This window comes from Vicugna pacos, chromosome 32 (assembly GCF_048564905.1).
Source record: "Vicugna pacos chromosome 32, VicPac4, whole genome shotgun sequence".
NCBI classification, from domain to species: Eukaryota; Metazoa; Chordata; class Mammalia; order Artiodactyla; family Camelidae; genus Vicugna; species Vicugna pacos.
The window spans coordinates 24,560,164-24,572,709 of NC_133018.1; the positions used below are offsets into that span (position 1 = coordinate 24,560,164).

Here is a 12,546-nt window from a genome sequence, read left to right on the forward strand (position 1 = left end):
GAAAGCCCGGCTGATCTGAGGGATGCGGTCCTCCGCCCACCGCCCCCTTTCTGCGCCGCTAGCTCCCCTCTCGGCCCCAGCAGGGAGCCTCCCCGCCCCCCCCCCCGCAGACCCCTGCTCGGCCGGCCCGCCTCCCCGCCAGGGCGTCCGCAGGCATCCCAGCGCCGGGGTCCTGAGGCCCCCTCCCCGGGCTCACAGCCGGCGCTCGACGGCGCTCCCGCGGGGCATCTCAACAGGTGCCCCGGTCCGGCGCATACTCCGCTCTCCGCAAACCCGGCGCGGGTCCGCCGCCGGCCCGTCGGCCCGCGCCCTCGCCCCGCCTCTCTAGCCCTCCGGGCCGTCTCGACGCCTCCCGCCCCGCCGACGTCTGCGGGCGCCGGGCGCGCGTCCCTTCCGGCTCGCCGTAGCGGCGCGCCGCCGCTTCCTCCGCCCGGGCCCCGGATGTGTCGAGCGGAACGGCGCCGCCTGCACCCGGACGCAGCCCAGCCCGACGCGGAGGAGCGCGGCCCAGGCCCCGGTAGGTGTGGGCGCGGCGGGGACGCGGGGCGGGGTCGCGGGGCCCGCGCCCCGGCCTGGGCCCTCCCTGGAGCCCCGGGGCGCGGCGCGGAGCGCCGGAGGGAGGCCCCGCGAGGCTCCGGCTGTGGGCGAGACTGGCCCGGCGCGGGGCCCGGCGCCCGGCGCGTCGTGACGGGGGCCCGCGACGCGGGCCGGCGGCGGGCGGCGCTGCGGGCGCCGGCTCCTCCCGCTGAGCAGGCGCTGGGCCGCGGGCGCCTCGCGTCGCCGCCCCTGCGCGCGGTGAGTCGGCTGTGGGCCCGGGGCTTCCTTGTGACCGGCCTCCCGGCTTCCGCGGAGGGGGAGCCCCGCCGCGTTGCTTCTCGGCGCGAGGTGGCCGCTCGCAGCTGTGGGAGAGGGTGCGGAGGGAAGGTGACTCGCCCGCCTCGCCCGCGGAGCACGCTGGGGCGCGGCCCGGGCGTCGCGAGGTTCCGGTCTCCAGCTCCCTCGCAGCCCGCTTGCAGCCCCGGACGGCTCAGCCCGCTCCGCCCGGCCTTGGCGCTGCCCTTCCCTCCGCCCGGGACGCGTTCCCGTAGAGCTGCAGCCCTCGTCCCTGCTGAGACGCCGCCTCGTCGGTCAGAAGAACGACAGCGAGATGCTAGTAGTGCTTATCCTGGGGGTTGCGAGTTTTATTCTCTTCATTGCTTTGTATCTGCTGTTGATACATTTTTAAACTTCTTTGTTTTCTAAAAAAATTATTATTATTGTCATTTTACCCTTTTTTTGGAGGGGGAGGTGATTAGGGTTGTTTGCTTGTTTGTTTATAATGGAGGGACTGGGGATTGAACCCAGGACCTCATGCACGCTAAACACGCTCTGTACCACTGAGCTATATACTCTCCCCGTTCTGTTACTATTTTATTACGTGACAGGTACAATAAAATGGTTTTGGTAACTTTTTTTAGGGGAGTCAATGAAATACAAATATGCTCCTGAATGGTTGGGAGAAAAATGTAAAAAATGTATTTAAAAACTCTAACTTGTTCCACCCCAAGATAAGCACAATTAGCAGTTTCTTTGTGGCCCTTTGTTCTTTCCATGTAATTCTTTTTTTGATAATTGGGATTGTGAAATGTAACTTTTATATGCTTTTAAAAACACGTAGGTAGCGTGATCAGGTGCCATTCCGTCCTCCACAGTGATTGCTGTTAGTGCTGTAGTATGTGTGAACCATTATTTCTTGCCTTTTCCATGCCATGGCTTCCAGCTTATCTTCTCTCCAGAATATTCTTCCTCATCAACAGCCAGCCCCTCCAGCTACTTCTACCTTTTCCAGGTCTCAGCTTCCTTTTATACCCGAGTTAGGAGTTAGGAAGAGTGGCGTGCTCCCTGTCACCATTTCCTCTCCTCGTTGCTCTTGAATCAGCCTCAGCTGAGCTTTTGGTCCCACCTGTACTCTGAAACAGCTTCTCTTGGGGTTAGGTGCCGCCATATTGCCACGTCCCCCTGTTAGCAGCCTTTGACCGGGCTGCCCATGGCTTCCTTGAGTCACTGTCTCTCCGTGGCAGTGAGACACAGTTCTGTCGGTTCTCCTGTTGCTTTGCTGGCTTCTACCCCCGTGTCCTTGCTGGTTTCTTCTCATCTCCCTGATGTATAAATACTAAAATGCCTTGGGGTGATCCCCCTCCTCATTGGTCTGCACACCTGGGCGATCTCATCCTGGGTCATGACTGTCGGAGGAATGTCTTGAATGTGTATTTCCTGGCTGGATCTTCCCTTTCCAAACAGTCACTTTTACTTGGTTGAAACCTGCTTCTACACTGTTGGCGTCTCAGTCGGAGGCAGCTCCATTACTCCTGTTGCTCAGGTCAGAACTCCTTGTGTGATCTCTGTTTCTTCCACGTCCTGCATTAGATTGGTCAGCACTTTAAAAATCTATCTGAGTGCTGACTGCTTCTCCTGTCCTCTTGCCTACAGTTGTTGTTCAAGCCCCCCATGCCATCTCGCCTGGGTTATTCCAGTGACCTGCTTTCTGCTCACTTGAGTGGCTCTGCAGGTGACTCTCAGCACAGATCCGGGTGGTGCCCTCCGTGGTTTCTCATCTCCCTCAGAAAATAAGCCAGTCCTTAAGGCAGTTGATGAAGCCCCTTGTACCCAGGTCCCTGCTGCCCCTGTGACCTCGTGTCCCGACACCCCTGCTCCCTGGCTCCAGCACTTACTGCTTTGTAGAAGTTCCCAGTTCAGAGAGTCTTCTGTTTAACCCAGCACCTCACCCGCTCTCCCACAGGCTCCATCCCTTACCCTGAGCTTCGCCGTCGTGCTCACGGTCTGGCACTTACTGCTTTGTTCATTGCCTACTGCCCATCTTGGGGCAGGAACTGTGCTTTGTTCACACTTGTGCACACAGCCATTCCAATAGTGTCTGATGGAGTCAGTGCCTCATAAATACTGTTGAGTAAGTAAATCAATGAACGGGTTCTTTCCTAAAGCAGGTGGATTTGGTAGGGACCTATGCATACAGGGGTAGTTAAAACTACAGGGGATGCTGAGGAGCAGACTTCACATGCGGTGAGTTAGAGGAGGGAGGTTGCCTTTTCCAGGCTTACACACGAGGTGAAGTTTGTTGTGGACTTTGGGTTTCGTAGGTAGAAATGAGGAGAAGGGAGTCAAGCTGGGGATGAGCACTTGAGGCCATTCAAGGAGGGATTCAGCTACCAGACTGCATTCAAAGGGCCCCCTGCGAAGTTGGACATCCTGCAGGGGCAGCGTGGTGTCTCTTCACGTGGGCCATTCACAGGGTCTGTCCATCTTCTGTTTCCTGGCAGTGAATTCTCATATTGATGCTATCTCTGCCAACCCCACCCCCCCATCCAGAGAGGTCTGCAGATTCCCCTGGGGTTCCCCATTCCCAGCGCAGTGGCAGTGAGCGCTTGGCGGGTCTGCTTTCTCCCTCTGCAAAGGCAAGCAGCTGACTGTGGCTGCAACCTGCGGCCAGTTCAGCCTCTTTTTCCAGGTGAGGGGCGTCTTCCTCTGGAGCCTGGCTCTGCTCCTTAGCCGCCAGGAGGGGCTGCAGTGCTCACTGCCCGTAGAGCAGAGCATCCCTTGGGCCTGTCATCTCAGCCTCGCCCCCTCTGTGGTTTCTGCTTTATTTCTAATCAGCGGAATTTTTTTGTCTTGTTTTAATGCATTATTGTAGAAATTAATTCAAAAAATCATTTATGTTCTGAGTGGAAGGGAAGGTCTTTAAGTATCCTCACTTTACTATTTTACCTTTTATGTAGTTTTCACTTTTTTTTTTGGTGTAGAATTTGGAGAACTTTGACAGATGTGTGATTTCCCCGATGGTCAGGGTGCAGAATAGTTCCTCCCTCCCAGCTATTCCCTTGCGCTGCCAGCCTGCAGCCAGCTCCTCCCGCAGCCCTTGGCAGCCTTGCCCTCAGTGTGTGTCAGTGAAAGGCACAGGGTTGGAGCCGTTTGGGTCTGGCTTCTTCCACTGAGCATAATGCATTTGACATTCGTCCGGGGTGCTCCGTGTACCAGGGGTTTGTCTTTCTTTGTGGAGTGGTAGTCCACAGTGTGGACAGAGCACAGGTTAACATTCACCCGTTGAAGGGCATTTGGATCGTCACCAGTTTTAATACAAGTAATTGCACGACCGTCAAACAGCGCAGAAGTGCCCAGAGGACAGTGGGGTCCTCTTTGCCCTTTCTCCTCGTTCTTTGCTTCCCCCAGCTGCCTGGTTCAGTAGCCGTTTTTCCAGGTCTCTTTCTACACATTAGAGCCTGCATTCTCTGTGAGAATGGTATTTCCCATGAGGGGTCAGAACTGGCTCTTGGGAGGAGGGTGAAGTATCAGACACGACGGTGGTTTGTGGCCTCCCACAGGGTCATAGGGCATCACGGGTGAACTGTCCTGCTGTGGTAGTAAGATTTCACGGGGGGCTGGCTAGGAGAGAAAGGCCTAAGTGGACTTCTTAGGGGACGATGGGGAAGATAGCTGAGCAGCAGCAGCAGAATGATGAATTGGCGTTTGTAACTTTGCTGCCTGGTGTTTGAGAAAGCATCTCTTCGGTTTGTGTTGGGTGCTCTTCTCGCGCTGAGGCGGACCCCACCTGCTGTAGTACGGGGCCTTGGTCTCTCAGGCTAAGGACCCCCCCCCCACCACTGCCGTGATGTTCATCTCGTGGCACCAGAGCCTGTTAAACCGCAAGGCCTCCTGGGGAGCTTGCGTCTGGGCTTCCCTGTCTCTGCACGGCGGACCCCGACAGGTCGGCTCTGTACAGCACGCGGTGTCGCGCGTCCACCACAGCGCTCAGACTCAGGCTGTTTTATGTCATTTGGAAATTAGGCATTTTAGGAACTAGTGAGTAGGAGCTAGTACAGAGCCTTCATAATCTGGTCTGAGGTGGGAGAGGAATGAACCTTTTGTTAGGAAATAGGATCTTTAGTGCAGTCCTTTATTTGTTAAGTGACATCTGGTGTTGCCATCTTACTAAGATGGTTACATTCTACTGTGAAAAATTTCAACGATACATGAAGATTGAAATAACTTTATAGTAAACACCTGTATACCCACCCCCTAGCCTTCTGCTGTACCTGCTTCATCCGTCCATCCATCTTTTAAAAATTTTGAGTAGCATTTCAAGGTAAGTGAAAGCATAGTTTTTAATGTATTTAAGCTTTTTTTTTTTAACTCCCTTTGGCAGAGGTGGTTGGTCTGTTTCTTAGGGTCTGTCACAGTACTTGGAACAACACAAAGACCGCTTATTTATTTATTTTTATTTATTTTTGCAGGGAGGAGGTAATTAGTTTTATTTATTTATTCGATTTTTCGGTGGAGATATTGGGGATTGAACCCAGGATCCCAGGCACGCTAGGCATGTGCTCTACCACTTGAGATATACCCTCCCCCCAAAGACCACTTACGAAGCGACTTGAGTATAAGTTAACAGAGAGCATTCTCTGCGGAGGGACGTCCTGGAGGATGGCCGTGCTTTTTCGGGAGAAGAGGGAGGTTTCATGTGGCTAGACACGGGGTGTTTAGGGATGAAGGTTCTCATGGCCTGGCTGCCGCTGCTCTGCTGGTGGAGTGGTCTCCGCCCCGCCTTGGCTCTCCTGGAGCTGCTTTCTCACAGACCTGAAACAGTGGTGGTGTCTGGATCTCCTGGTCCTCAGACTGCACCTGGCCATCACTGAGCACATTTTAGCCACGCAGAGGCCCGCTCTGTGCGGACTGCTGGGGACGCCACTGGCGGTGCCCTGAGCATCGCCCTCAACCCTCCTGTGCCCTTTACCAGACCTGTCAGTCTCAACCGTGCTGGTTTTCAGGAGTCTCACTGTGTGTACATCTGTTTGGGGAGAGTCCAGTTTGAAAGGAGAAGCTCTACATAGTCTTACTTCTTTGATTTGTTGTTAGTCCACTCAGTAACTTTAGTTTGAAACGCAGGTAATGTTAAACGAGGGCTTGACTTAATTTTTCCGAAGACAGAGATAAAACAGCCAAGACCACTGTCCTGAAATTTCCTAGCTCCTCTGTCCCTAGTCTCCGTCACAGCCCCAGCCGAGGCTGTGTGTGCTGCTGCGTGTTCCGTAGAGTTCTCTGACCCTGGGTTTCCCTTCGCTCTGCTAGGACATAGCTGCTTTCGGGCCATTTCAGGAAGCAGAATTAGGAAATGTGTTACAAGGAAAAACTCATGAATCGATATGACTCCTAGTTCTTATCCAGCACCATGGGGCTGATCTGTGTCCTTCCTTCTCTGTGATTATGTTGTCCTTTCCAGAGTCAGATTTGTTTCTGTTTATATTCAGTTTTAGGGAGTTCTTTATCCTTACTGATTTAGTTTTGCTTTTTGAAAATGTAACCCTTTAACATGATTCTTAAAGTCACACTGATACGAGATGGTGTACTCAGAAGCGCCTTTCACTGTCTAGCAGTCTGCTTGCACCCGCCCCCTGTGGGTCACCCCCCCCCATGCATTTCTGGTGTATTCTTCCTGGGTTTCTTTTTTGCAAAAGTAAGCAGATATTTACGGGGTGTTATTGCTTCCAGACTCTTTTGGTGGACATAACTAAGAAATATATTTGTTAAGAAAAAAAGTATGTACAAATATGTATGTATCTGCTTGCTGTTCTTATTGACGTGTAATTGCCATACATTATGTTAGTTTCAGGTGTACAAAATAACGATTTCACATTTGTATACAGTGCAGGATGGTCACCACAGCAAGTCTGGTTACAGTCTATCACCATGCAGAGTTACAGATTTTTTTCCTTGTTATGAGAACTTTCAAGATTTACTCTCAGCAACTTTCAAATCTGCAGTACAGTAGTATGGACTGCAGTCACCATGCTCCACACCCCCATGACTTACTCATTTTCTAACTGGAAGTCTGTACCTTTTGATCCCTTAACCCATGTAGCCAGCTGCCCAGTCCTCGTCCCCTCTGGCAGCCACGAGTTTGTTCTCTGTATCTGTGAATTTTGTTTTGTTTTGTTTAGATTTCATATATGAGTGAGATCATATGGTATTTATTTCTTGTCTGATTTATTTAACTTAGCATAATACTTTCAAGGTCCATCCAGTGTTGTTGCAAATGGCAGGATTCCATTCTTTTTTTCTGTGTGTGTGTGTGTGTGTGTGTATATATATATATATAGTCAGTTTATAATATTGTGTCAATTTCTGGTGTATAGCACAATGCCTCAGTCATATATGAACATGCAAATGTTCGTACTCATTTTTTTTTCACCATAACTTACTGAAAGATATTGAATATAGTTCCCTGCACTATACAGCATGGAACTTGTTGCTTTTTTTTTTCTTCTTCACTCTTTTATATGTCTGAGTGATACTCCATTTAAAATACATCATATCTTTATTCATTTATTCATTCATGATGGGCACTTAGGTTGCTTCCGTATCTTAACTATTGTAAATAATGCTGTGTATGAACATAGGGGTGTGTATATCTTTTCAAATTAGTGATTTTGTTTTCTTCTTTTTAGATAAAGTGTAATTGCTTGGTCATATGGCAATTCTATTTTTAATTTTTTTGAGGAGCCTCCATACTGTTTTCCATAGTGGCGGCACCACCAAAAGTGTGTGAGGGTTCCCTTTCCCCACATCCTCGCTTGTTATTTGTTGTCTTTCTCATAATAACCATTCTGACAGGTGTGAAGTGGTATCTCATTGTGGTTTTGATTTGTATTTCTCTGATGATTAGTGATGCTGAGTGTCTTTTCTAGTGTCTATTGGCCACCTGTGCCTTCTTTGGAAAAATGTCTCTTCAGATCCTGTCAGTTTGTAAATTGGATTCTTTTTGATATTGAGCTGCGTGAGATCTTTATGTATTTTAGATATTAACCCCTTATCAAATATGTGATTTGCAGATGTCTTCCCCCGTTCCGTAGGCTGGCTGTTTATTTTGATGATGGTCTTCTTCGCTGTGCAGGGCTTCTAAGTTCGGCGTCTCCCATTTGTTTGTTTTTGCTTTTGTTGCCGTTGCCTTTGGAGTCAGGTCAAAAAAAAAAAGAAAAGAAAAAAATCTCGAAGAGTGATGCCAAGAAGCTTAATTGCCTGTGTTTTCTTCTAGTGGTTTTGAGTTAATTTTTGTGTATGGTGTAAAACAGTGGTCTTTGCATATGGCTGTCTGGTTTTCCCAGCACCATTTATTGAAGAGGCTGTCTTTTCCCCCGTAGTTCATGCCTCCTTTGGCGCACATTAATTGGCTGGCTGTGCGTGGCTTTACTCCGTGGTTCTCTGTTCTGCTCCACTGACCTATAGGTTTGTGTTTGTACCAGTAACAGACTGTTGTGATTGCTGACGCTTTGTAACATAGTTTGCAGTCAGGGAGCTTGATGCGTCTAGTGTTGTTCCTGCTCAAGGTCACTGTGTCTGTTCATGATACATTATGGTTCCATACAGATGTTTTAATTGTTCTATTTTTGTGAAAAATGTCATTGGGATTTTGATAAGGATTGCATTGAATCTGTAGGGTACTTTAGGTAGTATGGACATTTTAGCAATATTAATTTCATATTAATCTATGCGTGCAGACTGTCTTTCCATTTATTTGTGTAGTTGTCTGTTTCTTTCATCAGTGTTGTGTCTTACAGTTCTCAGTGTACAGGTCTTTGACCTCCTTGGCCAGGAAATTCCAGAGTATTTTATTCTGTTTGATGCAGTTGTAAATGGGATTGTTTTCTTAATTTCTCTGATAGTTCTTCGTATGTGAAAATGCAACAGACTTTGCATTTTGATTTTGTGTTTTGTATTTTGATTTGATTTTGTATCTTGCAACTTTATTGAATTCATTTATTAACTCTAATAGTTTTTTTTGGTGGAGTGTTGAGGGTTTTCTGTATATAATGTGTTGTCTGAAAATAATGACAGTTTTACTTCTTTCCAATTTGAATGCCTTTTATTAATTTTTTAAATTAAATTTTTTTGGTGGGGGAGGAGGTAATTAGGCTCGTTTATATATTTATTTATTTATTATTATTATTTTTTAATGGAGATACTGAGAATTGAACCCAGGACCCTGTGCATGCTAAGCATGCACTTCACTACTGAGCTATACCCTCCCCACCTAGATGCCTTTTATTCCTTTTTCCTGTCTAATTGCTCTGGCTAGGGCTTCCAATAGTATGTTGAAGTGGCAGGAGTGGGTGTGTACCTTATGTTGTTCCTGATCTTAGGGGAAATGCTTTCAGCTTTTCACTGTTGAGTGTGATGTTAGCTTGTCATATGTGGCCTTTAGTATGTTGAGGTATGTTCCTCTGTACCCACTTTGTTTTTTGAGTTCTTATTCTAAATGGATGTTGAATTTTGTCAAATGTTTTCCCTGCATCTATTGAGATGACTATATGATTTTTCTTCGTTTTGTTAATGTGGTTTATCACGTTGATTGATTTGTGGATGTTGAACCTTTCTTGCATCCCTGGAATAAATCCCAGTTGATCATGGTTTATAATCCTTTTAATGTGCTGTTGAGTTCAGTTTGCTAGTATTTTGCTGAGGATTTTTGCATCTATGTTTATCTGGGATATTAACCTATAATTTTCTTTTTTTGTGGTGTCTTTGTCTGGTTTTGATATCAGTAATGCTGGCCTTGTGAAATGAATTTGAGAGTGTTGCCTCCTCTTCATTTTTTGGGAAGAGTTTGGGAAGGATATGCATTAAATCTTCTTTGAATGTTTGGTAGAATTCACCAGTGAAGCTGTCCAGGACTTTTGTTTGTTGGGACATACTGCTTTGCTTTTGGAAAAAGAATGCAGGGAAGATACCTCTATCCATGCATCAGTCCACCTGTCTGTCTCTCTTCCCCCTTTCTTACACGAACTTATTGCCCAGTATGTAGTCTTCTGTGCTTTGCTTTTTGACTTAACAGTATATGTTCTGGAAATTGCTTCACACCGTTTCATGAGGTCTCCCTCTTTTTTCATACAGCTATGCAGCACTCCATTGAAGTGAATGTACCGTAGCACAGTCAGCCAGTCTCTGAAATACTATGGGCTTGTCTCTGATTTCCGGTACTTTGCATTTACGAGTAACGCCACAGGGAATAACTCTGTGCTGTGTGTTTTCATTTTGGAGTTGGATATTCATGGTGACTTTGTCGTGGGGCTGCTGGGAACAAGGGTAAGAGCCTGTGTGGTTTGTTAAATGGTGCCGTTTGTAGGGCTGGACAGCTTATACCCTGCAGCAGAGCTAAGTGGCCTGGCTCCCTACAGCCTCACTAACAGCTGTCTGGCTTTTGGATTTTGTGTGGCTGATAGATGAGAAGTCATAGTTCACTTAGTTTTTATTTGCATTTCTTTTATTACGAGTGATGGATTTATAAGTGAATGTGCTTGAAAAATTCAGCTTCAAGTCTTGGAGTTTTGCTTTGTTTTACTGATTTTTGCAGTAGGAAACCCCATTTCGTTAACATAGGCTAGGAGTGAGTGAATTGAATCAAACGTTTAGTTAGTTACTCGTGAGCTACCTTGAAGAGATACGCTCAGTGTTTTGGTGGATTGGGTTGTTTGGCTCTCTTTGATTTGTGAGAATTCTTAAGAATGGATAAGCCTTTTGTCATATATGCTTCAAACATTTTTTATCTCAGTTTCTTATTGCAATGTTTCTCTTTAGTAAAATTTTCAATTATTATTGTATTTTAAAAATAAATATTGTTTCTAGGTTTTATGCCATGTTTAGGAAACTCTTCTTCAGTGCTGGGTTATAAAAATATTCTCGTATGTTTTAAAAATATTTTTATGGTTTGATTCCCCTCCCCTCCGAATAATTTTTGAGAATGGTGTGAGGTGTTGGGGTGGGCAGAGCTCAGGGGGGTAGAGCTGACCGTTATTTTTCTAAATGGATTGAGCTAAGAAAGTTTGAATTTTAATTCTCTAGCATCACAGAACGCTGTTAAGAATTTAGTAATGCTTTCAAATGACTTTTTTCTTGGTGTGTGTGTTGGCTGTTGAAGTTCACTTTTATTTCCATATACATTTTTACCAAAATAGTAATGGGATTTTTCAGGGAATTATGTTAAATCATTACATAAATTTGGGGGAAATGGACAATGCTACATGTTCCTATTAATGACATTGGTATAAAGTTCTTTTCGTTTGGCTCTTCTTCAAGTTCTTTTAAAATGGCTTTTTATTTTAAAAAATCTCAGCAGCAGTCAGAAAGCCTTAGTCTTGAAAAAACACCTGTCGGTGGGAGGCATTTTTCTCTTTGGTCTGCAGATCTTGATGAGGCACAGATTTGTGGATGCCGCAGAACCCTGAGAGGCCCCCTGGGTGAACCGCTGCCGGAGGCGGCGGGAACGTAGGGACAGGTGTGTTAGCGTAGTCTTGTTTCTTAAGGCAGAGAATTGCCGGGGTTTGTGTGATGGGCTGGAGTGGAGCGTGTGGAGTGTCTTCTATTACACGGCGTTTTCTTTTTTTTCCTGGTTGAAATATAGGTGATGTGCAATGTTACGTTAGTTTCAGGTGTGCTGGTGACTTGACCCGTGCACATGTTATGTGATAAGTCCAGTATCTTTCTGTCCCCGTGCAGAGTTATTACAATACTGTTGACCATGTTCCTTATGCTGTGTATTACTTCCCGTGACTGACTGACCGCGTGACTGGAGGTCTGCACCTTCCAGTCCCCTTCACCCATTTCACCCGCCTCCCGCCCCTCCCTCCCAGTATTCTGTATCCACGAGTCTCTCTTCGTTTATTGTTCTTTATGTGCTGGACCAGCCAAGATGAGCCCGAGTCTCACAGTTAACAGGTATGGTCCAGATGCCAGGGCTTCCCGCGTGAGGGCAGAGTGCCCACCACGAGTCCCTGCAGTTAGCTCACCCTTCGTGCTCCTTCGGGACCTCATCTCTGTGCTTCGTGTCCTCCCAGAGCTGCAGAGTCAGCGTGGCAAATAGCATGCCCCGTCTTTGCCAAATCACGTCTCGTAACCACCCAGCCCAGGGCAGGGAAATGAACACGTGTGTTGTAACTGGCAGGAGAATTGGGATATTTGGTGAACAGCACTAATGACTGTGACAAATGCCAGTTAAGGACAACTTTGGAAAGCATAGAAAGGTAGCAGGAAAAAAATCGAAGTGTCACATATTCAGTATTGACACTTTTTTGCATAGATGTATCAAAATTTATCGATTATTTGTTGTCAGGCATGTTGCCTTTTTGCTGTAGATAATATTTCAGTGCACATCCTTGTCTATTGAACACAGCTCTGACTTCTTCTTAGGCTGATCTGGAAGTCGGGTCCTGGGCCAGAAGATGTGAATGTGCTGTAAGACTCTTGTACCTACTGCCAAATTGCTTTCTGGAGTTCCCAGTTGAACATACTGCCAGACACAATTTTTGGCCTCTATCCTCCCTCCACTCCCATCACGTTCTGTCTGTCCCTGTGCCCTGAATTCACACTTGAGTGTCGCAGCCATTGTTCCATCCTCTTCCTTGTTCCATTTGCCGCACTCGCCGTCCATCCCGGGTGCTGCTGACCTAGCAGGACTGCCCTAGTGGGTGAGGGCCAGGGGGTTGGGTCTGTGGGGAAACGTAG

At 47.3% G+C, this 12,546-nt stretch overlaps 1 protein-coding gene across 11 annotated transcripts in view; it reads left to right on the forward strand.

Moving 5' to 3' along the window:
• Positions 1–165: 165 nt before the first annotated feature.
• EP400 (E1A binding protein p400) overlaps positions 166–12,546 on the forward strand; it is a 98,485-nt gene continuing 86,104 nt past the window's right edge. For 6 of the 11 annotated variants that reach the window (XM_072953484.1, XM_072953488.1, XM_072953492.1 and 3 more), the window contains exon 1: positions 167–517. The gene's annotated coding sequence lies outside the window, so the exon portion shown is untranslated. Of the gene's footprint in view, positions 518–537; positions 796–12,546 lie in introns of those variants that run through there. The other 5 variants (XM_072953489.1, XM_072953491.1, XM_072953490.1 and 2 more) reach the window with 2 other exon arrangements.